This window comes from Chiloscyllium plagiosum, unplaced genomic scaffold, assembly GCF_037043375.1.
Source record: "Chiloscyllium plagiosum isolate Xiang-an unplaced genomic scaffold, Cpla_swu_hap1 HiC_scaffold_4, whole genome shotgun sequence".
Taxonomy (NCBI): domain Eukaryota; kingdom Metazoa; phylum Chordata; class Chondrichthyes; order Orectolobiformes; family Hemiscylliidae; genus Chiloscyllium; species Chiloscyllium plagiosum.
In genome coordinates, this window is record NW_028270142.1 from 61,397,729 (window position 1) to 61,424,968 (window position 27,240).

Below are 27,240 nucleotides of genomic sequence, written 5' to 3' on the forward strand. Positions count from 1 at the left end.
GAAGGGATATGATTTCATGGGAGAGAGATTTATCAGGATGTTGCCTGGTTGGAGAGATTTAGTATGAAGAGACATAGGAAAGACTGGCGTTATTTTTCTTGAAGCAGAGGAGACTTAAGTGCGACACGATTGATATTATAAGGGACATAGATAGGGTGGGCAGAATGGAATTTTTCTCCTCAATAGATGATTCAATGACTGGGGCAGAGTTTGAAGGTAAGGGGCAGGTGGTTTAAAGGGCTCACGAAGATTTGTTTTTCATTCAGAGGATAGTGAGAATCTGGAACTCAATGTCTGTAAGGGTAATAGAGGCAGAAACCTTCGTACCATTGAAGAAGCTGACTGATCTTACCCAAGTCCACAGAGTGAGATTAGACAATGCCTGGTAGAATCGCTTAAGTACTGGCAGCCCCTTAATAACTGAGGACTTGTCCATTTGGGAACAGCTATTTGGATGATTCAAACTCAGTGTATTTGTCGTGTACGTTATTGATATGTGATGGAGGTGCAAAATTAATGAAGGGTGGTGCCATACATCACTATGTCTGCACCCTTTGCTGATCTCTGCTGGAAACTGTGAAAGGTGTGTATCTTTGTATCTATGCTAAAAGACATGGCAAATGAAAAGTACTGTGATCCTGTAAATTCTGAACAAAGTGGCAGTGTCTAACAAAGGGAAGGCAAGCCAAGGCAGAGATACCGTGAGCATCTAAGTGCAGGTTGTTATGCTATAACATAACAGCTGCAACCTCGTGCTACAGAAAATTGTGCTATGGAAAACTACTACAAAAAGTCGCACTGTAGAAGATCACTATACCCATTCAGCAGAAAATTCACATTATCCAAACACAACCCATAATTCGTCAATTGCGCTCTAGCCAATTCACGTTGATAAAACGCGCATTATACCAAGACAACCTGTGAATGCTAAGTGAGTGAGCACTAAGGGACCAAGCTAAGAGCTCTGAGATGCACTCTGGTTGCATGTGATAGAAATCTGTTCCTTCATGTAAAGTAACTTGACAGCCCCATTACAATGAAAGATGTTAGAGTCATAGTCATAGTGATGTACAGCATGGAAACAGACCCTTCGGTCCAACCCGTCCATGTCGACTAGACATCCCAACCCAACCTAGTCTCACCTGGCAGCACCCGGCCCATATCCCTCTAAACCCTTCCTATTCATATACCAATCCAAATGCCCCTTAAATGTTGCAATTGTACCAGCCTCCACCACTTCCTCTGCCACTCATTCCATACACATACCACCCTCTATGTGAAAACGTTGCCCCGTAGGTCTCTTTTATATCTCTCCCCTCTCACCCTAAACCTATGCCCTCTAGTTCTGGACTCCCCAACCCCAGGGAAAAGACTTTGTCTATTTACCCTATCCATGCCCCTCATAATTTTGTAAACCTCTATAAGGTCATCTCTCAGTCTCCGATGCTCCAGGGATAACAGCCCCAGCCTGTTCAGCCTCTCCTTGTAGCTCAAATCCTCCAAACCTGGCAACATCCTTGTAAATCTTTTCTGAACCCTTTCAAGTTTCACAACATCTTTCTGATAGGAAGGAGACCAGAATTGCATGCAATATTCCAACAGTGGCCTAATCAATGCCTTGTACAGCCGCAACATGACCTCCCAACTCCTGTACTCAATACTCTGACCAATAAAGGAAAGCATACCAAATGCCTTCTTCACTACCCTGTCCACCTGTGACTCCACTTTCAAGGAGCTATGAACCTGTACTCCAAGGTCTCTTTGTTCAGCAACACTCCCTAGGACCTTACCATGAAGTGTATAAGTCCTGCTAAGATTTGCTTTCCCAAAATGCAGCACCTCACATTTATCTGAATTAAACTTCATCTGCCACTTCTCAGCCTATTGGCCTATCTGGTCAAGTTCTTGTTGTAGTCTGAGGTAACCCTCTTCGCTGTCCACTACACCTCCAATTTTGATATCATCAGCAAACTTACTAACTGTACCTCTTATGCTCGCATCCAAATCATTTATGTAAATGACAAAAAGTAGAGGACCCAGCACTGATCCTTGTGGCACTCCACTGATCACAGGCCTCCAGTCTGAAAAACAACCCTCCACCACCTCCTTCTGTCTTCTACCTTTGAGCCAGTTCTGTATCCAAATGCTAGTTCTCCCTGTATTCCATGAGACCTAACCTTGCCAATCAGTCTCCCATGGGGAACCTTGTCGAACACCTTACTGAAGTCCATATAGATCACATCTACCGCTCTGCCCTCATCAATCCTCTTTGTTACTTCCTCAAAAAACTCAATCAAGTTTATGAGACATGATTTTAGATTACATTACATTACAGTGTGGAAACAGGCCCTCCGGCCCAACAAGTCCACACCGACCTGCCGAAGCGCAACCCACCCATACCCCTACATTTACCCCTTACCTAACACTACGGGCAATTTAGCATGGCCAATTCACCTGACCTGCACATCTTTGGACTGAGGGAGGAAACCGGAGCACCCGGAGAAAACCCACGCAGACACGGGGAGAACGTACAAACTCCACACAGTCAGTCGCCTGAGGCGGGAATTGAACCCGGGTCTCTGGTGCTGTGAGGCAGCAGTGCCAACCACTGTGCCACCGTGCCGCCCATTTCCCACACACAAAGCCATGTTGACTATTCCTAATCTGTCCTTGCCTTTCCAAGTACATGTACATCCTGTCCCCCAGGGTTCCCTCCAACAACTTTCCCACCACTGACGTCAGGCTCACTGGTCTATAGTTCCCTGGCTTGTCCTTACCACCCTTCTTAAACAGAGGCACCACGTTAGCCAACCTCCAGTCTTCCGACACCTCACCTGTGACTATACAAATATCTCAGCAAGAGGCTCAGCAATCATTTTTCTAGCTTCCCACAGAGTTCTAGGGTACACCTGATCAGGTCCTGGGGATTTATCCACCTTTCTTATTTCAAGACATCCAGCACTTCCTCCTCTGTAATCTGCACATTTTGTAAGATGTCACCATCTATTTCCCTACAGTCTATATCTTCCATATCCTTTTCCACAGTAAATACTGATGCAAAATACTCGTTTAGTATCTCTCCCATTTTCTGTGGCTCCACACAAAGGCCGCCTTGCTAATCTTTGAGGGGCCCTATCCTCTCTCTAGTTACTCTTTTGTCCTTCATGAATTTGTAAAAACTCTTTGGATTCTCCTTAATTCTATTTGCCAAAGCTATCTCATGTCCCCTTTTTGCCCTTTTGATTTCCCTCTTAAATATACTCCTACTTCCTTTATACTCTTCTAAAGTTTCACTCGATCTATCCTGTCTGTACCTTACATATGCTTCCTTCTTTTTCTTAACCAAGCCCTCAATTTCTTTAGTCATCCAGCATTCCCTATACCTACCAGTCTTTCCTTTCATCCTGACAGGAATATACTTTCTCTGGATTCTCATTATCTCATCTCTGAAGGCTTCCCATTTTCCAGCCATCCCTTTACCTGCGAACATCTGCCCCCAATCAGCTTTCGAAGGTTCTTGCCCAGTTACCACCAAAATTGGCCTTTCTCTAATTTAGAACTTCAACATTTAGATCTGGTCTATCCTTTTCCATCATTATTTTATATCTAATAGAATTATGGTCACTGACCCCAAAGTGCTCCCCCACTGACACCTCAGTCATCTGCCCTGCCTTATTTCCCAAGAGTAGGTCAAGCTTTGCACCTTCTCTAGTAGCTGCATCTACATATTAAATCAGAAAATTGTGTTGAACACACTTAACAAATTCCTCTCCATCTAAACCTTTAACACTGTGGCAGTCCCAGTCGATGTTTGGAAAGTTACAACCCCCTACCATAACCACCCTATTATTCTCACAGATCGCTGAGATCTCCTTACAGGTTTGTTTCTCAATTTCCCTCTGACTATTCGGGGGTCTACAATACAATCCCAATAAGGTTATCATCCCTTTCTTATTTCTCAGTTCCACCCAAATAACTTCCCTGGATATATTTCTGGGAATATCCTCTCTCAGCGCAACTGTAATGCTATCCCTTATCAAACATGTCACTCCCCCTCCTCTTTTGCTTCCCTTTCTGTCGTTCCTGTAGCATTTGTATCCTGGAACATTAAGTTGCCAGTCCTGCCCATCCCTGAGCCATGTTTCTGAAATTGCTTTGATATCCCAGTCCCATGTTCCTAACCATGCCCTGAGTTCATCTGCCTTCACCATTAGGCCCCTTGCATTCAAATAAGTGCAGTTTAATTTATTAATCCTAACTTGTCTCTGCCTGCCCTGACTGTTTGATTTGCTTCTTTTCTCAACTGTACCAGTCTCAGATTGATCTCTTTCCTCACTATCTCCCTAGGTTCCCCCCCCCCCCCCCCCCCCCCCCCACCTTACGTGTTGGTGAGTTTCAAAGCATTAAAAGTGTGAACTGTTGTATAAGTGAGTCTGAGATGTGCCATGGTGAGGCTGGTACATGTCCAATGCCAACCCCGAAGATGCAGGTGATCAGTGCCTATTGAACATGCTCTGTGTTGGCTGGGGGTGGGGGACATGGTGGCAGAGCAACTGAGACCATGAGGAGCAAGCAGCAAGCTGGAGCTGACAGATACAAACTCAAACTTGAATGTCACCCTCTAATTTCTCTCTTCTCCCTGGGAAAATAGCAAGCTGCATACAAATGAAGTTATATTAGCTAATAATGAGATGCTAATGCATACAAGTTGACCTCTAACCACTCACCAGCAGGATTCTCATCTCACCATTAAAATCTCTTGTGTAGAAAATTGAACATTTTCTTCTTGACGTTTAAAATTTTATTTTTTTCCGATCTTGTCACATTTTCTTACTGACTTGCTATTTCCCATGCCATACAGGAGCTTGGAAGATTCAATATTCTCTTTCACCAATTCCTCCAAATGTATTTTATTGACACCAGCTTCCTTGGTACTTACAAATGAAATGGAGGTGCCGGTGTTGGACTGGGTGGACAAGATCAAAAATTAAATGACGCTAGGTTATAGTCCAACGGGTTTATTTCGAAACACTAGCTCTTGGAGCGCTGCTCCTTCATCAGGTGTTAGTGAGAGATGAAGACCTTACACACAGAATTTATAGGGATTTGCATATTAATCAAACTAAACCTGCACCTCCGTTCTAACTGATTAAAGATTTAAGAGCTATCTTATGTGTGTTCAATTTGTGTGCATGAGTTGTATGACCCTTTGATATTTTCCTTGTAAATTCTGTGTCTAAGATCTTCCTGTCTCACTGACATCTGATGAAGGAGCAGCACTCCGAAAGCTAGTGTTTTCAAATAAACCCACTGGACTATAACCTGATGTTGTGTGATTTTTGTCCTGGTCCTTACATAATGACTTTGTTCTGGTTTTCTTTGTTTCATCACACAATCTCATTTGGGTTTTTTGTTTAGAATTCTTTCACGTCTTTCAAAGTCTTGAACTTGGTTCTCAACTGCTCTTTTTATTTGATAACAATTGCTCATGAATCAAGATTTTTTTCTCAATATTTTTGTTGAAACATATTGTTTTAGAAGTTGGTCTTTTGTTAACTGCTGTTTCAATTTAATGATTTCTCTCTCTGCCTAATCATCAAACTCATCTGATAAATTTTTATACTGTCACTTAATGCACCCAATCTCAGAAGGCTATGATATACTGATGAATCCCACAATCAACTCGCAGTCTTATCATCGATAAAGACAGCAACATCATCAAAGCTCGTAATACTCTCCCCCTCCAATATTGTTGAGAATATGTTGGCAGCTACACTTGCTGTCACCCAGGAGTTTACATGCTATCACCATTGCTTCTCAGCTTTGATAGAGATATACCATTCGGCAAGACAAGGATGCTGAATGCGTGAATAATATCTGATTTCATGAACTGTCATCAGGTAAGACAATCAACTAACAATTAAAAGCTATTTAAGTAACAAACAAAAAACTGAAAACTTTTCCTTATCAGGAATACAAGACAGACTTCAAACTGGATCAAAAAACTGGTTCTTGTACAGGAAATAATTTGTTTCTTCTTTGAGATAAAATATCACATGTTTACATGCTGACAAAAGTCCCTGAAACTTCCTTTGAACACTACTACAAAGAAAGTAGGGGCAGAAGAAATCCTTTTGGCCCTTCGAGTTAGCTTTTCATTCAAATCAGTGCCATATTCCTGGTTTCTCCTTTAGCCCTAAGAACAATATCTAACTCCTTCTTGAAAGTTTTTAATGTTTGAGCCTCAACCACTTTCCGTGGAAGAGAATTCCACAACCTTACAACACTCTCAGTGGAGACATTTCTCCTTATCTCAGTCATAAATGGTCTATCACATACTGGTTGTTCTGCTATAATGCGCATTTTGTTAACCTGAGTTCGCTGTAATGCGATTGCCAAAATGGGGGCACTGTTTCTAAAGCAGGAACTTTTAAACCATGTGTTGGTTGTAATGCGATTACATCGCCAACACAAAAAACCCTATTTCTAAAGGGTGATTTTTCTATAATGCGGGGTTGCACACAAGAACACAACCATTCTGTTATAGAAGAATTATCTGTATCCTAACCTGTCACCCTGTGTGTACTTCTTGGACAGAAGTCCCTGATTAACTATCCTCACTACTGGTAGTTCTTCGCTAATGCAATGGTTGTATTCTTGTGAAAATATTACCGAAAAATTGTAATATAGAAAAATTGTGCTTTAGAAACAGAGCTTAAAGTGTTGGCAACGCAATCGCACACGTTTGAAAGTCCACATTTTAGAAACAGTGTCCCCAATTCAGCAACTGCATTACAGCAAATTTGGGTTAAAGAAACACACATTATAACAGAACAACTTGCATTAGATTGATCTAAATTCACCCAGAGCACAACCCATTTAAATGCCCTCAGAATACTATTAGTACTTAAAGCTAGGCTAAATCCTCATTACTCCACAAAGTAAAAGTTATAATTAAAACAAAATTTGCTAATAATGTGGTAATGGTTAATTTATTCAGTCTTTCCCATCAGCCCAGATTACCTTAACCATATGACAGTGAACAATTTAGACTACCTTTATTTCTTGGAAAAACGGGCCTTTTTTCAAGTGTTCATCTGTTTCTCACAGCACTTTTAAATATACAGACAGTTTAAGATATATTGGTAAACATTAAGTTAAAAAAACCTTTGTCTCGTATTGATTGTAACTTACTTAATCTTCAACTAAAGTGTGATTGAAGTGTTTCTAATGCTGCTGCTGGTTCTTACTGTTAATTCAGTTTGGCATTGTTCTTGTGGTGAGTTTAATCTGAGGGTCATCATGTCTCGGGCAAGGGATGAGGTTAGGAAGATAGGATCTTCATGATGACCTCAGCCAGTACAGGAACTGAACCTATGCTGTTGGTATTACTCTGCATTGCAAATCACCAATCCAGCCAACTGAGCTAACTTGATCTTAAATGTTGCAAAATAAAGATTAAGCAGTGTTAGTCACAAAATAGTGTTATGATCTTTTAAACTATTAAAATAGTTTCTGTAATCTCTAATACTAGATTACCTATGTTTTAAATTGAAATCTAAAACCCAAAATTTCTAGCATGTGCGCAATCAGTTGAACTGAAGAAAATGGAATGGCATGGATTGACATCGCTAAATAATCAACTTACAAGTAAATGTGATGTAAATAAGTGAACTTTGGAAAGGGAGCATAAGCAATAGTGACATCTTCAACTGATGGATGGAAAATGGCCATTGAAATATTTGTCTGAACATTAAAAGGTTTGTCTTGTAATTTGTGATGTTAATTGCAAACTCGGTAATATTGTCACACAGTAAACTGTAGTAGTTTCATTCATTGTCACCTGTAAGTTTTACAAGAAATTGTTCACAGGTAGTCAGATGCCTGGAGGCAGATTTCTAATGGTGAATCAACCTCATTCCCCAAGACCCTTCTTGGAGTCCTGACTGATCATCTTTTCAGTGTTTCTGAATGATTCTGATAAGGAAATATTGAACTATAGATCCAAATTTGCTAGTTGCAAATAGACAAGGGTAGAGTAAGTAAGGTAGGTGGGAGTGAAAAGTTGCAAAGAAATATTGAAGATGTAAGTGGCCATAGTTGCACAATGCTTTAGTTCAGACCTCATCTGGAGTGATGCCTTCAATTTTGGGTACTGCATTCTCAGAAAGGTTATTGGGTTTTGAAGAGGACTTCACATAGATTAACAAGGATGATACTAGGGATTAAGTAATTAAATGATGAGGACATGTTGTGCAGACTAAACTTTCATCCCCTTTAGTATTGAAGTATGATGATCTAGATGAACTGCTTAAAGTGAAACTATATATGTTAGATTAGATGGGGAAGACTTATTTCCTGCAGTCTTGAAGTCCAGAACAATGAATATGTTGTTAAAACTAGAGGTAAGCTGTTCAGGCATAATGTGAGGAAGCACTAAAAGCATTTTATTCCAAGTTTAAGTGAAAAGTTTAGAACAAAAAGAAGTAAATTTATGTTTGTTATCTTATTCTCAGCTATTGAATGAAGGCAGATAGTTTGAATTAGGCTATAGACCAGGCATGATCGCAATGAATCGCAGTACTGGTTCAAGGAGCTGGGGTTCAAGGACTCCTTTTCCAATGTTCCTGGGTTTATGATGGGGTATGGATCAAAGATAGGGTAATTTAATGTACTGATCAACCATCATTAAAATGAATGAAGTATCCCTGAAATGCTAAATGTCCTTCTTCTATTACTCTAAATTTCGAAGATTACTTAGCATTAATTGCAGGGTACATAGACTGTCATAATTGCCAGTGACCAACACTCCCTATTCTCTGTGTGTGAGCAGATAGAAAGCTGTTTCTCTAGTCTCTCCTGCTAAGTCATTGTAACTGTATTGAAGTTTGAGAGTTTGAAACACACTCCACTTTTAGCGCTATCCCAGGAGTCCTGAATGATCACCTCAGTGCCAGTTTATGTGTTTGATTCTTATGCCCTTATACTTTGGAGGTACTTAACATTTTTGATGGGTTTTTCCAGAGGATTGCTTATAGGTAAACAAATGGAATGTCAGCATGTCTTGTGAAGGGCACATCAGTCTTGACTAACTGAGGAAAGATACTGTGCAGCTATATAAGAGTTAAATGTCCTGCTCATGCTGCTGTAAATATATATAACTACTTAATATGAATGTGAAGTGGGAGATGGCACCAGGCAGGGTGACACTAGGCACATGGACACGCAAGATGGCTGCTGAGCCATAAGTTCGCTATTTGACACACAAGATGGCCGCTGGATCACAATATGGAGAGAGACAGCAGAGTAAATACAGGTATTGCCTGGGACCACCAGGATGCCATCACAATGCACTCACAACCTAGTTGATTAGTTTAAGGCGGGTGGGGGATAGATTCCAATTAAACCTGTTGGACTATAACCTGGTGTTGTGGGATTTTTAACTCCAATATGTAGATGATATCCTAATTGCCTCAGAGTCTGAGTCAGGACACCAGGAAGCTTTAAGTCTAGTATTACAGGAATTGGCAACCGCAGAGTTAAAAGTTAGCCCCACAAAGGGACAAATTGGCAAAACACAAGTCTTATACCTGGAACACCTTATATCCCAGGGACTCAAACTGTCAGGGGAGTCAGAAAGGTCATGGAACTATTCTACTACAGTCGGAGGTTTATACCCGAGTTCGCAAAATTGGTTGAACTGATCCAGAGATTAATTAAAGGAGGCAAGCCCGCCTTAGAACTTGTAACCTGGCAGTCAGAACAGGAGGAGGCATGCAGTCAGCTTAAAACTCGACTCATATCGGCCCTTGTGCTAGGGCTGCCAGATCCCAGCAAGAATTTTCACATTTGCTATAATAATGAGGGAGGGTTTTACTCCACAGTGTTCACCCAAAACCGTGGTAGCAGGAGAAAGTCTGTCGGGTACTACTCAACTACAGAAGGGTCAGTAGTCACCGGGTTGCCCAGATGCATAGCTGCCTTAGACTGTGCTGCTTGGGCCGTTAGGGTTAGCGAGCCCATAGTAATGACAGGGAATGTCATCCTCCACACTAAACACACCCTAATAGAGATCTAAACACAGGGAAACTGAAGGCTGTTTCCAATATGAGAAGGGCAAAGTGGGGGGCAGTTCTTTTACCCCCAAGTCAGTCCATGGTAATAGTTAGGGATATGGGAGAAAACCCAGCTGAGGAAATTCTAGACACAGGGAACCCCACAGCTGTGGGGATATAGATGGGGATGAAGACAGGGGGTGACTAAAGGATACCCCCTACACACAACCGAGGAGACACTCTTCATGGATGGGTCACAAAAATATGTAGCAGGGTCGCCTTGAACAAGATGGGCTGTGGTAAGTGATAAGTTAGAAACAGTTATGTCTGGGAAAATTGATGGAAATCAGCCAGAACAGGTAGCAGAGCTGGTAGCACTCACCAAAGCACTGGAACTAGCAAAAGGAAAAATCGCGAATATATATACAGACAGTCAATATGCCTTTGGTGTAGTCCATGACTATATGGTGGCATGGGGTAGAAGAGGGTTCACTACTGCAGGGGGGACCCCTATCAGACACCAATTAAGAATTCAGGCACTACTGTGTGTCAGTGAACAGCCAAAAGAGGCTGCAGTAATAAAAATAAAAGCCCATCAAAAGGACCCAGCAAAAGAGAGCCCAGGTTGGCTAAAATTCAAAGGAAATCAGGCAGCAGAGCGAGCAGCTCAGAAAGCCCGAGAACAAGAAACCACTGATGAGGCTGCAATAGTCACTATTGAATTAGCAAAAGACGCTACCCAAATTCAGCAGCTACAGGAGGAGACCCCGCAGAAGAGAGAGAGAAATGGGAACTGCAGGGGCACTCAAAGGGGAGGATGGTGTCTGGACTTGAGCAGACAAGGTGGTAGCACCAGCGTGTATACAGAGCACATTGCTTGAACTGCACCCCGGCTCTCCCATACAGGTAGAGAGGCCATGATAGCAAGCCTAAGGAGAGAGTGGTGGTGGAACGGAATGGGAAGAGACGTGGCCAAGTACTGCCGCAGATACATGTTTTGTGCATAACATAACCCAGGGAGACCCATAAAAGTTAGGATGGGACACAAGCCCAGACCAAGGGGACCCTGGGAACACTTTCAGATTGATTTTACAGGGCCATTCCCACCTTCCCATGGGAAAACAGACTGCCTGGTCAGCATAGACCAATTCACCCATGGGTAGAGACATTCCTGACCAAAAGCTGCACTGTGACCACTGTAGCCAGAATATTAGCAGAGGAGGGAATCCCTAGGTGGGAGGTACCCCTCCAGATTGATATGACCAAGGAATGCATTTTACAGGAAAAGTCATGAAGACTGTTTGCCAATTACTCAGCATTAGACAAAAATTTCACATTCCTTATCACTCCAGAGCTCAGGGATGGTAGAGAGAATGAATAGAACACTTAAAAATACTTTAGCTAAGGCTATGCAAACCTCAGGCAGAACATGGGCTGAAGTGCTGGCAGCCATACTAATGAGATTAAGAGCCACGACAAATCAGGCAACCGGGCTAACACCATACGAATGAATGACGGCGAGCAATGCAATTGCCAGAGACAATAATCACAGGTAGCACCGATGTTGGTGCATAAAAGATAGAATTTGGCGCTATGTGACAGAATTAAGCGCCCAAGTGAAAGGGATGCGGAAATCCGTAATTGATAAACAGGACAAAAAGGACAAGGCAGGGGAACTCGAAATCTTCCCTGAGGTCCCAGCAGCAGAAGCCGTGTCCTGGTATGAGCATTGCTTGACAAACCAGGCTTTGCCACAAAATGGAATGGGCCATAAGACGTGGTAATAAGTGGGGACACCCGTGCCTGCCTAGGCATTAAAAGAAAAGGCACATGGAAGCACAGGAGCCAACTAAAACTGCTTAAAGACTCCTGTGACCAAACTAATGTCATTGACCATTCCTCAGGTACAGACAGGAACAGTCTGTACCCATGGGGGGTAACAAAAACACAACAGAACAAACCACACAGAAACACGACTGCACCTCCTGATGAAAACAAAGACTTTGACTGATAACCTTATTTAACTGCAAACTGCGTATACCTGTATGTATTTTACTGTGTTTAAGTGTCGCAACTGTTGGGAGCATTTCAGGATATGAAGATAACCTCTTCTGTAAAACCCACCTAAGTTTGCATGGGAACCGAACTGTCTGCTACCCACTGGCTCAATCAGTAGAATCCCTATTTGTGGCCACCCCAGTGTGGACCCCTCGCGATCTGTATACAGTAGACATCTCGGGAGCGCCATGTAAGGGGCAGATAGGAATATACAAACCGGGACTCCAGGGTAAATATGTGCAGCTGGGCAGGACCACCAGCCTAGGAAAGGGAAGACCCATTTAAAACCCAGTAATTACCCACTCTGTTTCACAGGACAGGGATGGGGATGCGTTTATGCCCTGGTTCCCCAAAATGACTCATGTGTCCAGGCATTTAGCAGCACTGCACAGTCACCAGGGGACAGTTTACCTGCACCTGCAGTGAGCAAGCAGGCATGCTTGAATGTCACAGCGGGCAGACTGTTCATATGTGGTCAGTGCAATGGCACCCATGTCAGCTCTGCCACATGGACATACCTGTTCGATACTTACCAGTTGTGGGGGAGAGCACCCGGGGGATCAGGGGTGACATGGGTGGACAGACAGATGGAAGGACAGGACAACGTATGTTACCAAGCGACGAAGGGATTTGTTTTTCTATTAAAAGGGACTTATGCGAAAAACATTCCAGAACTCCCAAACCTGTTCACAGCAGGGTCAATTGTACTCCTTACTGTACCATGCCCCAGTGGGGGACATGTTTGGAGAAGAATGGTGACCCACTCCATTAGCCAGGCAGATCCCCATCACTTTGGGGTCATCTTTGGGATATGGATACTTGGGATCTCTATCTTAGGAGGGGGGGCGGGGTGCACAGCCAGGGTCGTCAGTGTTAAAAACCGAAATTATCTTGTATGTGGCCTAATTATCTCAGGCAATAATACCTCAAAAGCTCTGGAAGCAATTAATACAGAGTTGGCTGATCTCAGACTCTACACACAGCAGTCACGTTACACGGTAGATTATCAATTAGCACAACAAGGGGGAATTTGTACAATTATTGCTGATAATTGTATCACCCATTGTTATTGATGACTCTTATAACATTACTGAAGCTATCAAGAATATCTGAGACCAGCTAGATAATTTTCGACAGGGAGCCACAATTACAGACAGCTGGCTAAATTGTTTGATAGATAAAGCTTGGGGACCCTATTTGATACATGGGATAGTTCTCCTTATTGCACTCATGCTGGTATTCTGTGGGGGCCTCGGGTGTTTAAAGCTCTGCTGTAAGGCGCTACTGATGAGAACTGTACCAGCAGCAAGTGTCACCATGAAGAGCCCCCAACGAAATTGGCTCCCAATGATACCCCTCGGGAGGAGGAACTCCTAGAGATAACCTACCTCTACATGTAAATTGGGTTGTGTGCGGGAGATCTCTGAAGTCACCTCCTTGATCCCAAAGAGGGAAGTGAAGTGGGAGATGGCACCAGGCTGGGTGACACTAGGCACATGGACACACAGGATGGCCGCTGAGCCATAAATTGGCCACTTGACACACAAAATGGCTACTGGACCACAATATGGAGACAGACAGCAGAGAACTACAGATACTGCTTGGGGCCTCCAGGACGCCAACACAATGCACTCACTACCTAGTTGATTAGTTTAAGGTGGGTGGAGGAGAGAATACACATGAGTAACGTACACTGCCTGCCGAAGTGTCTGGGTCCAGCCAACACCTTTGATAGAAATGCTAACTGTTTGATACGGACTTAATACAAAGTGTTAATAGCCAGGACTGCAGTAATCATCCTTGTCTGGGAAAGTGATTAGCGCACATTACTACAGCAATGGACTTCCGTGCAGGCATTGAAATTGACAGAGTCTGTGCTGAAACTGACAAAGACTGCGCTGAAATTAACAAGGCTGCGCTGGAACCGACAATGACTGCACCAAAACTATCAATGATTCTGCAATGTTTACAATAGACAAACTATGTTACAAAGACAATAACCTCATCACTGACCTATTATATTACAAAATGTATAAAAGTATCTTGACATGTGCTCCAGGTTGAGAGAAGAATCGCAGCTGACCACTGTGCTGTTGGTGTCTTTCTCTCCCCGGAGCTCCGGTATTTCCTTGTAAAATAAACTGTCATTGAACCCCGACCTTGACTCTGAGGCTGGTAATTTTCCCCGCAGCAAATGGCAGATTGCAAAATATTTTATCACTTCTATCCATGCACCGTACTGCCTTGGATGTGATCAAATGGATACTCATTTCTGCACTCTAAGGCATTATGCTAATATACTTGAGTCAAACCTCAAGTATTTGCCAAACATAATTTCATTAAGATTTTAGGTGGAGTCAAATTGTGACATCACAGTTCCAGTCACTCCCTCACAATGTGTATCCCAGTGAGATCAGACACAACAACAAATAGTGGACATTTAAAGTAGGAGGATGGTCAATTAATTAAAGTGAAGGAAATGGAGCTGTACTGATATACTGAAGTGTTTGATACAATGTCTGATTGATCTAGGACTAAACAAGTTTGCCTCAAAGATCTGAATATGTTCACTTTGAGAAGTGAGTGTGAACAATGGTTACATCATTAACCAATTAATTCAATGGAAACTTTACTGACATTATTTGGAGATGCCGGTCTTGGACTGGGCTGTACAAAGTTAAAAATCACACAACACCAGGTTATACTCCAACAGATTTATTTGGAAGCACTAGCTTTCGGAACGCTGCTCCTTCATCAGGAAGTTGTGGAGAATAAGATTGTAAGACACAGAATTTATAGCAAAAGTTTACAGTGTGATGTAACTGAAATTATATATTGAAAAAGACCTGGATTGTTTGTTAAGTCTTTCATTTTTTAGAATGACTGTGTTGGTTTCATTTCTTTCATATGTAAAACGCAAAACTTTGTTTTAAAAAGTTACATTTTCAAGTGAACTTTAACAATTGGTGTCATGTTGGCCCATGCTCCGAAACCTAATGCTTCCAAATAAACCTATTGGATTATAACCTGGTGTTGTGTGATTTTTAACTTTACTGACATTGAAAGTCTATCTCACTGTGAATATCTTGCATTGTAATTTGTGAAGGACATTAAAATCTCATAAATGTTATTGTACAGTGGGGTAAAATAGCTTTATTTGTTGTCCAGAGTAAATTTTCTAGGTCATTGCACGTGAGTAATTGGGTACCTGGAATCTGATCTTTGATGGTTTATTAACTCCACTCTGAATAAGTATACTTTGTGAAGAGTGTGTGTGTAGTATCAACAATTTCAGTGAAAGATTGTGAATATTTAAACGTGTCTCATCTTGTTTTGCCTTTTCTTGTAATTGGTGAAAATGTAGGAAAAACAGTAATAATGTTGGACAGGAAAATGGAACAGGTATGTTGTCACAAGTAAATCTTCTGTCTCATTGCTTCAGGATAGCCAGATGCTGTAGGCTGATTTCTCATGGTGAAGTATGCCTTTGGCTTTATGACAGGGGGGGTCTAGTAAAAGCAACTTGAGGAGATCGCTTACATAGTGGAGAGGGAGTGTGCAGAAGGAATTGGATATAACCTTGTGACATGTGTTGGAATGTTTTAAGAGATGGCACACAGGATATTAAATAAAAGGATTTTTTTAATTGATAACATGTAATGTGATTTTCACAAGAATCTGGACTGGGGAATTGAGACGAGGAAAAGAGTGAATGGGAGATTCAGATTTGCTGGTAGCATTAAACAAGTCTTTTAGATTGGAGTGGAAATTTGTTTTTTAACATACTCCCACTGTGATCTAAATAAATAGTGAAATACCCAGTGAACGGAATGCCCCACTTCTGTTATGTACATATAAAAGGCTACCTCATACCTCGGATGCTGCCTGACCCTGCTGTGCTTTTCCAGCACCACTCTAATCTAGACTCTGGTTTCCAGCATCTGCAGTCCTTGTCTTTACCTAGTTGATTTTAACCCTACTGTGAATCCTCTTGCAAGGATGCCTACCTTGAAGAAGTTTTCCTCCTCTCTCTACAAGAATCTCAGGGAGTCTTTCTCTCACTGCAATGCTACTTTCTCCCCACCCCCATTCTCCTCTTATTTATCTCTCCACTCTGCAGACATCCTGCCTCAATTCCTGATGAAGTGATTTTGCCCGAAATGCCGATTTTCCTGCTTCTCGGATGCTGCCTGACCTGCTGTGCTTTTCCAGCACCACTCTAATCTAGCCTCTACCTAATATCATTGCCCATCACCAACATCCCTGTTCTCTAGTACATAATTTAAAGGAAATTGTGAAATTGTACTCCCACACAGTACATCATTGTAACTTGAATGATGCTTGAAGGTTTGCCAAATACAATTCATGGAGGTGTTGCCCCTTTCAATGAGTAGTTAAACCCCGTGGCATCGGAGTGCAAGTTTCCACCTCACGAAGTGTTTCATAGTAATGTGAGACTTCACAACAAGTTTGTAAACTGGGGTGTAAGTTTGAAGCAGGAAGTTGTGCAATCAGTTTAGCTGCACTGACTGGCAGCATCAGCTGTCTGAACTGTCTTGGAGTGAATGTGGGTGGGTCAGAAAGTCTGAGTAAGTTTATTTCTGAGGATAGTACGAACAATGGTAATATCATCAACCAAAAGATTCAATGGAACGTTTCAGGTGTTAAATATTGTCCTACTGTGTATTTGTAATTATTGAAGGGCATTATGAAATCAGAAATTCTGTAGAAGAACAGGCTGAATAGTTTTATTTGTTGTCATGAGAAAATCTTCCATGTTATTCCTCATCAGAGTCCTGGAGTCTGATTTCTGATGGTATATGTTATGGGGAAAATCACCAGTCTCAGAGTCAGAGTCAGGGTTCAATGACAGAGTTCATTGTACAAGGACATACTGGCGCTCTGGGGAGAGAAAGACACTAACAGCACAGTAGTCAGCTGTGATTCTTCTCTCGACCTGGAGCACATGTCAAGATACTTTTATGCATCTTGTGATGCAATAGGTCAGTGATGGACCCAGACACCTCGGCGGGCAGTGTACATTACTCATGTGTATTCTCCCCTACTCGCCTTAAACTAATCAGCTAGGTTGTGAGTGCATTGTGCTGGCATTCTGGTGACCCCAGGCAGTGTCTGTATTTGCTCTGCTGTCTCTCTTCATATTGTGGTCTGGCAGCCATCTTATGTGTCAAGTGGCCAACTGATGGCTCAGCAGCCATCTTGTGTGTCCTTGTGCCTAGTGTCACCCTGCCGTGCTATCTCCCACTTCAGTGTATCACCCCATTTTTGGATCTATCCTTAGAGTCCTGAATAATCATCTTGCTGCCAACCTGTAAGTTTGATTTTCATGTTCTGTAACTATATTCAGATACTTAGCATTCTTGGTAGGTTTTCCAGTGGTGGTAGTGTGCTGCTATTTGAAACTGAATATCCTGCCTCATGCAGCTGTGAATGCACACAACTACTTAATATCAATGGCAGATTGCAAAAACGTTCAACCACTCTTGATCACTTGTGCTGTACTACCTTGGGATATGATCAAATGTATACTCATTTCTGCACTACATTTCTTTAATGTATTTGAAATTAAGCCCAAGCATTTGCCAAACATAATTTCACTAAAATTAACCCTTTCAGCTTGGGAGTCAAGCCATGACATCATAGTTCCAGTCCCTCCCTCACAATGCATATCCCAGTGAGATCAGACATAACAACACATGGTGGACATTTAAAGCAGGAAGTTGAGCAATTAACTAAAGTGAAGGAAATGCAGCTTTACCGACATTTGCTTAATCTAGGATTGAATGTGGTTGGTTCAAAGATCTGAATAAGTTTGCTTTGTGAAAGGAGCCTGAACAGTCATTACATGATTAACCGATTATTTTAATAAATGCTTGACATTGAAAGGTCTGTCTCAATATGAATATGTTGCATTGTAATTTTTGAAGGAGGTTACAAACTCACTGATGTTATTGTACAGTAGGGAAAATAGATTTATTTGTTGTAACAATTAAATCTTCTAGATCATTGCTCATTGGTACTCATGCTTGGAACCTGATCTTTGATGGTTCACCAGTTCTATTCTCAGATCTTACTGCAGAGTCCCTGACTGATGTCTTGTTGCCAGTCTATGTGTTTGGTGCTCATGCCCTGTTCTTCATTACCTTCAGATATTTAATTTCATTGCTGGATCCACCATGATACTGCTAATAGGTAAGCAAATTAAGTCATATGGCTTTGTAAAGGAGAGGCCACATCTGACTAACCTACAAACAGAAATCTGAGGAGGTGTTGGACAGGAACTGCATCTAAGTATCATATATCTGGATATCCAGATACATTTCCAAAGGCATTATATGGGTGATTCTAGTAAAAATGTGAATTCAAATAAATGGAAAGAACCTTGCATCTGTGGATAATCATTTGCCAGATAGAAGACAATTTGTTGGGATGAAAAATATTGGCTATGATTGATGAGCATGTGATAAGTGGCCTCAGATTTTCACTGTTTTTGATAAATGAGAACCCTGTATCTGCCAAGTACTATAAGCAGGAACAGAGAAAAGACATTGAAAGCACTGAGTGGACAACGCTGTGGCAAATAGAGTCCAGTGTAGTCGATGGGCAAAAAGGTGTTGAATTTGGAACTGAGAAAGATGGATCAGAATATTTTTGGTTATATTATTCCTCACAAGGAAATGATAAACAAGTTGGAAAACTCCTCAAATGCTAAAAACTGGAACAGAGATGTTGGATGAACATTGAAAGAATTGCAGATGCTGTAAATAAGAAACAAATACAGAGATTACTGGACAAGCTCAACAGGTCTGGCAGCATCTGTGGAGTGAAATCAGAACTAATGCTTTGGGTCAAGTGACTCTTCCTCAGTTCTGAGAGATATTGGATGCTCCCTGTTTTGCTGTGTGATGCCACAGTGGTGCAATGCTCTGGATTGCACCTCATTTGTGGTATGTTCAGTTTTGGGCACTGCATTTTCAGGAAATATGCGTTGGTCCTGAGAGGAAAGGGTAGATACTTCTGGGAATTCTGGAGTATCATAACATGATAATATGATGGATGAGATAGTCAGGGGAGTTTGGAACAATATCCCTATCCTTAAAGTCAGAGTTATACTATTCAGAGGTGAATGTAAGGAAGCAATTTATCATATACAGTTTAGTGGAGACCAGGTACTGTATCCAAAATGTTTTTTTTCTCTCTAGGTTAATGAGAACAATAGATTGATGTTAATTAAATTATTTTGGGAAATGAATTAATATCCTACTCCTGTTTCTGAAAATGTATGTGTAATGTAGTATGTTAAAAATCCTATTGTCTTCACAAGAAAACCTGTTCATTCTAGCATAGTAAGTCATTTTGCCAAATTGATGCCTGAAGATTCATGAAAATGTGGCCCTTTTAAAGTGGAACTCTACCAACTCAGTGCATGTCTCCCCTCACAGTGTTCATCACAGTGAGCTTAGACATTTCAATGCGATCATAAATTGGATAATTTTGAGGTAGGAGGCTGCACATTCAAGAGAAAGTGAACAAAATGGCTTGAGATTAACTGTTTAAAACCTGACTAATCTATCCAGGACTAAATGTGGTTGGCTGGAATAATGGTACAGGTTTACTTTGTGAGGTAAACAACAATAGCACATTGACTGGTAAATTCGGTGGAAGCCTGTGGACATTGAAAAATTTGTCTGAATATCTCGTGTTGTAAATTGTGAACAACGTAACAAACTCAACTGCTGCAGAGCAGTTTGAAATAGCATTCGTTGTCATAATAAGTCTTCCACTTCATTACTGAAAGGTATTTTGGTGCCTGGAGTCTAATCTTGGATGAATCTGCCTCAGTCTCAGGTGTGCTTCTTTAGAATTCCTAACTGACTGCCTCGCTACCAGTGCTATTGCCCTGATCTATTACTATATTCCAGGGATTGGATTAAAAAAATCCATGTTTTCCGGATCCATTCTTTCTAGACCTTTACCTCCTACTGTCTACATGAAGAGATGAAAGCTCAATGGAGCTGCTTCATCTCCTGCGGCTGTTGGCTGAGCACAGATTTTTTTTGAGAAGCCTCAGCTGTAACAATATCTGCAGCAAGATTTGATTTGCCTCCATCTGAAACCTTCAGCGGTATTGATTGGATTCCATATTTCTGGCATCAAATCAGCACTAGTGGATCCTCATACCACTGGTAATCTGGAACTATAAATGCAAGAAATACATGATTATTTCAAAATGAATTAAAGCATTGAAGAAGGACCCAAGGTTTTTGCACAAGACTAGAAACTTAGCATGATTACTGCACAGAAGGATGCCATTATGTCTGAGCCTGCTTTCTGCAGCTACAATTCACTTTGTTCTATTTCCCCCCATTTTCCCAATTTCCTGTAAATGTTTCCTCTCTGGGAAAAGCCTTTACCCGGTTGAGTCAAATTCTTAGATCACGTTATTTTTCACTGCTGGTCACTGAAACATCTGCCTGTGCCTCTGACTAAACAGTCCCCTATCATAATCGATCACTTGGAACCAGACGTACCCCTCATTACGTTAGAGCTAGTCTCGATACCAGAAACTTGGCTGGTTGTGCTACATTCCCCTGAGAGTCCATCACTCTCTGCATTTTCCAAAACAGCGTACTTTGTTTGAAATGGGGATAGCCACAGAAGATTCTTGCACTACCTGCTGACCACTCCTACCTTTCCTGGAGTTAAACCATCTACCCGACTATCTGCAGATTTTCTGCTTCCCTACAATTGCCATCCACCACACTCCCTAACTCTTATAAATTTCTCATTGCCTCTAACTGCCACTCCAACCGATCCATGTGATCTGATAATATTTGCAACCAAAGACACTTCCTGCAGACTTAATCATCAGGAACATGGAAAGCCTCCCTAAACTCCCACATCTGACAGGAAGAGCATGCCATTCTACTAAAGGCCATCTTTGCTCCTTCACAATATACAGATCCAGAAAACAGCACCGTCTTTTTGCCCTAAAAAACAATGCCCTAAAAAAAACTAACTTAGTACTTACGGTTTATATTTTTAAAAGTTAATCAAGAGACATGTCTCAATAAAACATATAATCAAGAAAGAACCCACTCAAGAGAGGAGAGGGAGTGGCGTTTTTGATAAAGGATAGCATTACTGCTGTATTTAGGGAGGATATTCCGGGGAATTCATCCACGGAGGCTATTTGGGTGGAAAACTGAGAAATAAGAAAGGGATGATCACCTTATTGGTATTGTGTTATAGACTCCCTAATAGTCAGCGGGAAAATTTCAGTTATCTGTAAAAATAATAGGGTGGTTATGGTAGGGGATTTTAATTTTCCAAACATAGGCTAGAACTGCCATAGTGTTAAGGGGTTAGATGAAGAAGAATTTGTTAAATGTGTACAAGAAAATGTTCTGATTCACTACTAGAGAAGGTGCAAAACTTGACCCTACTCTTGGGAAATAAGGCAGGGCAGGTGACTGAGGTGTCAGTGGGGGAGCACTTTGGGGCCAGCGACCATAATTCTATTAGATTTAAAATAGTGATGGAAAAGGATAGACCAGATCTAAAAGTTGAAGTTCTAAATTGGAGGAAGGCCAATTTTGATGGTATTAGGCAAAAACTTTCAAAGGTTGACTGGGTCAGATATTCGTAGGTAAAGGGACGGCTGATAATTGGAAAGCCTTCAAAAATAAAATAACGAGAGACCAGAGACAGTATATTCCTGTTAGGGTGAAAGGAAAGGCTGGTAGGTATAAGGAAAGTTGGATGACTAAAGAAATTGAGGGTTTGGTTAAGAAAAAGAAGGAAGCATATGTCAGGCATGGATAGGAGAGGTCGAATTAACCCTTAGAAGAGTATAAAAGGCAATGGGAGTATACTTAAGTGGGAAATCAGGAGGGCTAAAGGGGACATGAAATATCTTTGGCAAATAGAGTTAAGGAGAATCCAAAGGGATTTAATAAAGACATTAAGGAGGAAAGGGTAACTACGGAGAGAATAGCGCCTTTCAAAGATCAGTAAGGTAGCCTATATGTGGAGCTGCAGGAGATATGGAGATACGAAATGAGTATTTTGCATCAGTATTTACTTTGAAGAAGGACATGGAAGATATAGAATGTGGGGAAATAGATAGTGACATCTTGAAAAATATCCATATTACAGAGGGGGAGGTGCTGGATGTCTTGAAATGCATAAAAGTGGATAAATCCCCAGGACCTGATCAGGTGTACCCTCAAACTCTGTGGAAAGCTAAGGAGGTGATTGCTGGGTCCCTTGCTGAGATATTTGTACCACCCATAGTCATAGGTGAGGTACCTGAAGACTGGAGATTGACTAACATGGTGCCGATATTTAAGAAAGAAAAGCCAGGGAACTATAGAACATTGAGCCTGACATCATTGGTGGGCAAGTTATTGGAGAAACTCCTGAGGGACAGGATTTACATATCTTTGGAACGGCAAGGACTGATTAGGAATAGACAGCATGATTTTGTATGTGGGAAACCATGTCTCATGAACTTGATTGAGTTCTTTGAAGAATCAACAAAGAGGATCGATGAGGGCAGAGCAGTAGAACATGATCTGTATGGACTTGAGTGAGGTGTTCCTCATGGGAGACTGACTGGAAAAGTCAGATCTCATTGAATACAGGGAGATCTAGCCATTTGGATACAGAACTGGCTCAAAGGCAGAAGACAGAGGGTGGTGGTGGAGAGTTGCTTTTCAGACCGGAGGCCTATGACCAGTGATGTGTCACAAGGATCGGTGCTGGGTCCACTGCTTTTCGTCATTTATATAAATGATTTGGATGTGAACATAGGAGGTATAATTAGTAAGTTTGCAAATGTCACACCAAAATTGGAGGTGTTGTGGTCAGTGAAGAAGGTTACCTCAGCGTGCAACAGGATCTTGATCAGATGGGCTAAAGGGCTGAAGAGTTGCAGAAGGAGTTTAATTTAGCTCAATGCGAGGTGCTGTGTTTTGGAAAATCAGGACTTATACACTTAATGGTAGGGTCCTGGGGAGTGTTGCTGAACAAAGAGACCTTGGAGTGCAGGTTCATAGTTCTGAAAGTAATCGCAGGTTGATAGGATAGTGAAGGAAGTGTTTGGTATACTTTCCTTCATTGGTCAGAGCATTGAGTTTAGGAGTTGGGAGGTCATATTGTGGTTGCTCTAGCATTGGTTAGGCCACTTTTGGAATATTGCATGCAATTCTGGTCTCCTTCCTATCAGAAGGATGTTGTGAAACTTGAAAGGGTTCAGAAAAGACTTACAAGGATGTTGCCAAGGTTGGAGGATTTGAGCTATAGGAAGAGGCTGAATAGGCTGAGCTGTTTTCCCTGGAGGGTCGGAGGCTGAGGGGTGACCTTTTACCGGTTTGTAAAATCATGAGATGCATGGATAGACAAGGTCTTTATCTTGGATGGAGGAGTCCAGAACTAGAGGGCATTAGTTTGGGTGAGAGGGAAAAGATATAGAAGGCACCTAAGGGGCAACATTTTAACACAGAGGGTGGTGCATGTATGGAATGAGCTGCCAGAGGAAGTGGTGGAGGCTGGTACAATTACAACACTTAAAAGCACTTAAAAGAGATCTAGCTGGGTATATGAATAGGAAGGGTTTCGAGGGATATGGGTCAAGTGGCAAATGGGACTAGATTAGGTTATAGGATATCTGGTTGGCATGGATGAGTTGGACAGAAGGGTCTATTTCCATGCTGTACATCTCTATGATTCGATGACTTTAAGTTAAATTTCAGCATATACTGAGCATCACAGTGAGATCAGATAGTGCAATTGGTTCATAAATTGGGTAGCTTTGTGGCAGCCTCCTGGCTGCTAAAATACAAAGATTGCCAAATTAGCCCATCAGCAAGGGGTGCTGGGTACATTGGCCAAGTCAAACTCTGAAATCACAAAACCAAACATCAGACAGAATGCAAACAAACAGCCAGGTGCTAATGATATTAACATAATGCAAAAGGCAACAGTTATTCTACAGTCAGCCCCAACAACTTATTCACTAAACAAAGGAGAGACCAAACAGAAAGGCACAGGGTCCTGCTACATGAAGACACTGACAGTCGCATGCCATCTAAATGATTGACTCGTGTTTCAAACTATTAAATGTATCTCTCTGACTGATCATAACTGTAGAAAGTTCCAAAAAACCATCTAAATGGTGTAAAAGCATTTGCAGATCCCTCTCTTGGAACTGCTCTCAGAATCTTTGGAATCTTATGAGGAGACCAGCATGGCAGGAGGCAGAGACCAGCTGTCTGTCGACAAAGAGCAACAGAGAGAGAGAGGAAGAAAGCAGCTTTGTAGACCCAGAGACTGAGCCACAGAGAGATTGACTGCATAAATCTACAGGAGATGCGGGAAGTGTAACCTTAAGGAGCTTTAGTATTAAAGGTTAGTTTAGTATTAAAAACTATTTATTATAATTTTGTTCCTAATAAAGTTGGGACAGTTTTGTATTGGTTTGACGACTTTGGTATTGTGGGACACCTGAGTAAATAACATTCATAACATTCTGCTCGGAGTTGTCTACAACTTGTTTAAAGAGGAACCAGACAACAACTTTGAGGCAGGAGACTGCACAGATTTATTTGAAAGATGTGTATATTGTTAGTAACTGGCTGATCTATATGGAGTGAATGTGATCGTCTAGAAGAACTGTACAAATTCATTTCATGAAGGGAGCATGACCAATGGTGCCATTAATAATCACAAAGATTGACAGAAAGCTGAGCACAATGAATGGTTTGTCTCAACATTTTTTTATATTATAATTTATGAATGTCTTAAGGAGTAATCTGATCAGCAGAACGGAGATAAGGAGAAACTTCTTCAGCCAGTGAGTGGTGAATCTGTGGAATTCATTGCCACAGAAGGCTGTGAAGGCCAGGGTCATTGAGTATATTTAAGACTGAGATAGATAGGTCTTTGATGGTATTAGGCAAGAACTTTCAAAAGCTGATTGGGGGCAGATGTTCGCAGGTAAAGGGACGGCTGTAAAATGGGAAGCCTTCAGAAATGAGATAACGAGAATCCAGAGAAAGTATATTCCTGTGAAAGGAAAGGCTGGTAGGTATAGGAAATGCTGGATGACTAAAGAGATTGAGGTTCTGGATTAGTGGTGCTGGAAGAGCACAGCAGTTCAGGCAGCATCCGAGAAGCAGTAAAATCGATGTTTCGGGCAAAAGCACTTCGTCAGGAATAAAGGCAGAGAGCCTGAATGGTGGAGAGATAAGCGAGAGGAGGGTGGGGATGGGGAGAAAGTAGCATAGAGTACAATAGGTGAGTGGGGGAGGGGATGAAGGCGATAGGTCAGGGAGGAGGGTGGAGTGGATAGGTGGAAAAGAAGATAGGCAGGTAGGACAAGTCATGGGGACAGTGCTGAGCTGGAAGTTTGGAACTAGGGTGAGGTGGGGGAAGGGGAAATGAGGAAACTATTGAAATCCACATTGATGCCCTGGGGTTGAAGTGTTCTGAGGTGGACGGAGGCAGGCACTGGGGAAGCAAATGTGGCTGTGGTAGCGAGTTTGTTTCAGGACATGGTTGAAGAGCTTCAGGGCAGAGGAAATGACCTGGGAGTTGCAGTGGGAGAGGGACTCCCTGAGATTCTTGTAGAGAGAGGAGGAAAACTTCTTCAAGGCAGGCATCCTTGCAAGAGGATTCGCAGTAGGGTTAAAATCAAATAGGTGAAAACAATGAATCTGGTTTCCAGCATCTGCAGTCATTGATTTTACCTAAAGAAATTGAGGGTTTGGTTAAGAAAAAGAAGGAAGCGTATATAAGGTATAGACAAGATAGATCGAGTGAATCCTTAGAAGAGTATAAAGGAAGTAAGAGTATACGTAAGAAGGAAATCAGGAGGGCAAAAAGGGGACATGAGATAGCTTTGGCAAATAGAATTAAGGAGAATCCAAAGAGTTTTTACAAATACTAATCTAATCTAAATTATATTAAGAACAAAAGGGTAGCTAGGGAGAGAATAGGGCTCCTCAAAGATCAGCAAGGCGGCCCTTGTGTGGAGCCACAGAAAATGGGGGAGATACTAAATGAGTATTTTGCATCAGTATATATTGTGGAAAAGGATATGGAAGATATAGACTGTAGGGAAATAGATGATGACATCTTGCAAAATGTCCACATTACAGAGGAGGAAGTGCTGGATGTCTTGAAATGCATAAAAGTGGATATATCCCCAGAACTGATCAGGTGTACCCTAAAACTTTGTGGGAAGCGAGAGAAGTGATTGCTGGGTCTCTTGCTGAGATATTTGTATCATCGATAGTCACAGGTGAGGTGCCGGAAGACTGGAGGTTGGCTAACGTGGTGCCACTGTTTAAGAAGGGTGGTAAGGGCCAGCCAGGGAACTATAGACCAGTGAGTCTGACGTCGGTGGTAGGCAAGTTGTTGGAGGAAATCCTGAGGAATAGGATGTACATGTATTTGGAAAGGCAAGGACTGATTAGGGATAGTCAACATGGCTTTGTGCGTGGGAAATCATGTCTCACAAACTTGATTGAGTTTTTTGAGGAAGTAACAAAGAGGATTGATGAGGGCAGAGCAGTAGATGTGATCTATATGGACTTCAGTAAAGTGTTCAACAAGGTTTCCCATGGGAGACTGATTAGATCTCACGGAATACAGAGAGAACTAGCCATTTGGATACAGAACTGGCTCAAAGGTAGAAGACAGAGGGTGGTGGGGGAGGGTTGTTTTTCAGACTGGAGGCCTGTGACGAGTGGAGTGCCACAAGGATCGGTGCTGGGTCCTCTACATTTTGTCATTTACATCAATGATTTGGATGCGAGCATAAGAGGTACAGTTAGTAAGTTTGCAGATGACACCAAAGTTGGCGGTGTAGTGGACAGCGAAGAGAGTTATCTCAGATTACAACAGGATCTTGACCAGATGGACCAATGGGTTAAGAAGTGGCCGATGGAGTTTAATTCAGATAAATGTGAGGTGCTGCATTTTGGGAAAGCAAATCTTAGCAGGACTTATACACTTAATGGTAAGGTCCTAGGGAGTGTTGCTGACTAAAAGAGAGCTTGGAGTGCATGTTCATAGCTCCTTGAAAGTGGAGTTGCAGGTA